We start from the raw sequence: 3093 nt of genomic DNA, 5'->3' as shown, positions 1-3093 counted from the left end.
CTTGTAGGGAATAAATTTTCAAGGACTATAATTTGAAAAGACATTATATGTAAAAACATGCTGCCGAATTTGATGTATGTGAAGGATTGTGTTGAAGGGACAAAATAGTGGAACTGATAAAAAGTCTGCCCTCAGAACAAAAATTATTTTTAAAGATTATAATTCTGCTAGTTATGTGGTAGCACATTTAATAGCAAAAAATCAAAGCCATTTAGCAAGGGTGAGTTTATTAAGTAATGTACAGAAAGCATGGCAGATGTAATTTGCCCTGAAAAAAATACAGATACTTCAGAAATCAAGTTGTCTCACTAGACTATAGCTAGGTGAATTAAAGAAATTAGAAAATCTACTGGAGGAAGTTTGGATAATGAAGCTGTTAATTTTAAATGTTATGCTTTGGTGATAGATGACAGCATTGGTAAGCTCCACTTACCATTTTTACTAGAGAAATTGATGACAAATACAATGTCAATGAAGAAATAGCTTCTTTAGTGCCATTAAAAGACACAATTAAATCAGGAGATTTATAAGAAGCAGTAAAAATACCTGTGTTAAAAGATATAGTAAAAATACCTATGTTTCTTTGTCCATGTCAGTGAATCTGGTATAGTTATGGGCCAAGGGATTGCATCATTACCAATTCCAGGAAATTGTTAAAAGTATTGATGCTGATTGAAGTGGCATCATTTACCTTTCAAAAGTAAGATGGCCAAGTGGAGGCTAAATGTTGAAGAGATTTTATGATTTGCAACATGTTATCAAGTTGTTTATGGTAACCAAATTTGTGCCAGAACTTTAAATGAGTTAAACGTGCATCTTCAAGGGGAAAACCAACTTATTGGCACAATATGTCAGATCTGGAAGCTACCAGCCCTTGCTTGACACCCCCCTCCCCCCCCCGCCAACACACACACACAGGAGGAGACCGCGGGAGCCAGTGAATTGGAAGAGCCTTGGCCTGGGCCTCATGTCCCCCTGTCGCCTTTCCAGGGGAAATTTGGAAATGTGTACCTGGCTTGGCTCAAGGAAAGCCATTGTATTGTGGCCCTGAAGGTTCTTTTCAAGTCACAGATAGAGAAGAAAGGACTGGAGCACCAGCTGCACAGGGAAAGTGAAATCCAGTTGCATCTGTAACACCCCAGTATCCTAAGGCTGTGTAATTACTTCCATGATGTTCGCTGTGTGTATCTGATTCTGGAATATGCTGTAATGGGTGAGCTGTACAGGGACCTGCAGAAAAACCACACATTTGATGAGCAGCGAACAGCCATGGGCAATTGGGCAGGTTTTACTTCCAGATTGCCTTTGCTTTGCTCATTCAGATAATGGAGGAGTTGGCAGATACCCTTGACTTACTGCCATGACAAAAAAGTGATTCACAGGGATATTAAGCCAGAAACCCTGCTTCTGGGTTTCAGGGGTGAGGTGAAGATTGCAGATTTTGTTTGGTCTGTGCATACCCCCTCTCTGAAGAGAAAGATAATGTGTGGAACACTTGACTACTTGCCCCCAGAAATGGTCGAGGGGAGGACATGAAGAGGTGGGTCTGTGGTGCATTGGGGTGCTCTGCTATGAGCTGCACCCTCTGAGAGCACCTCCTACAATGAGACCTACAGATGTATCCTCAAGATGCGAGGTTCCCCTAAACAATGCCTTTGGGTGCCCAGGACCTGATCTCCAAGCTTCTCTGATCCAAGCCCCAGGAACGGCTGCCCCTGGCCCAGATCCTGGAGCACCCTTGGGTCTGGGCCCATTCCCAGAGGGTGCAGCCTCCCTTCTGCCTCTGCTTCCTGAGCCCATCTGCCTTTGTTCCTTTGTGCGTGTTTGGGAGCTATCCTTGCTCTACTACTTCATCTATCTTCTTGGTTTCTTCTAAGGTGCTAATTAATAAAAGGTGAATAATTTTCTAAAAAAAGAAAACCAACTTATCAATACAATGTTTCAAATCATAACAGCATTCCAAATGAAAATGAATTATGGTAAGCTTAAATTACGGCAAACAATTTTATACATTTTGACACATTGGCTAACCACAGTTCTTATGACTGGTGAAAAATACAGTCTTGCTTCTTGACTTGATACAAGAATTTGAAAACAGATTTTATGATTTCTAGGGAAATAATAATGCAGTTCTGACTCCATTTTCTGTTGATATGTTACTTGCCAAATTGCAGAATGCATAGAGCTGCACTCTGACATTGAATTTAAAGAAAATTTGAGCATGTCTCTTTACTGAACTTTCATGGGTCTTATCTTTCCAGAGACAAACACCCCTTGCTTCACAATCATGCCTTATGTATGTCATTGCTTTTGGGCAGCAACCGCATTTACTAGCAACTATTTTCAAGAATAAAGCACATTAAGAGTAAAATTAGAAACAAAATATCCAATGAACACCTTGAGAACTCACTGAGAATTGCAACTACTTCCATCAAACCAGTAGTTGATGGAAGAGATATTAATATTAATGCATTAGTTTCTCAAGGACAATGTCAAATATCCTACTAGTTTTATGTTGCCCACTTTTCTTTTATAATAAAAAAAAACCAAAGACATTTTATTACTTAAGTTATACATTTTATATGTTAGTGATTGAAAACATGGGACCTGCTCAATGATTTTTAAAAAGACTCTCAGTAGGCTGCTGCAGAATTAGATTATATGAGGACATTTTTTTGCCTGTCTCTGATAGCAGACATCATATACACAGACCTTTTTTTTTTTGGTTCATCAGCTTTCTTTTGTGTTTGTGTATTTAATGTGCGGCCCAGAGAAGCCAAAAGGTTGGACAACCCTGGAGTCAGTCGTAACAAGTGAACTGAATGAAAATTGGATTATGAAAGTTTGGATCTGTCTCATAAAAAATTCGCCTAGGCCAATTTCTTCAAGTGTTTTCCCTGCACTTTCTTCAAGTATTTTTATGGTTTCATGTCTTAAGTTTAAGTCCTTAATCCAGTGAGAATCTATCTTAGTTAATGGTGAGAGGTGTGGATCTAGTTTCAGTCTTATACAGGTCCCCAGCCAGTTCGTCCAGCACCATTTGTTAAATAGGGAATCTACATTGCTGGTGGGAATGCAATTTAATACGTTCCT

General features: G+C 39.3%; 1 protein-coding gene and 1 pseudogene across 2 annotated transcripts in view; both read left to right on the top strand.

Annotated features, from left to right (window-relative positions):
• The window catches only part of MRPS18C (mitochondrial ribosomal protein S18C), a 13703-nt gene that overhangs the window by 3469 nt on the left and 7141 nt on the right, over positions 1–3093 (top strand). The window lies entirely within an intron of this gene.
• Positions 1138–1898, top strand: LOC105887005 (annotated as a pseudogene).

This window comes from Otolemur garnettii, unplaced genomic scaffold, assembly GCF_000181295.1.
Source record: "Otolemur garnettii isolate 467f Iridium unplaced genomic scaffold, OtoGar3 scaffold00039, whole genome shotgun sequence".
Classification (NCBI taxonomy): Eukaryota; Metazoa; Chordata; class Mammalia; order Primates; family Galagidae; genus Otolemur; species Otolemur garnettii.
The sequence above is the reverse complement of the archived record's forward strand: the minus strand, read 5'-3'. Positions and strand labels throughout refer to the sequence as shown.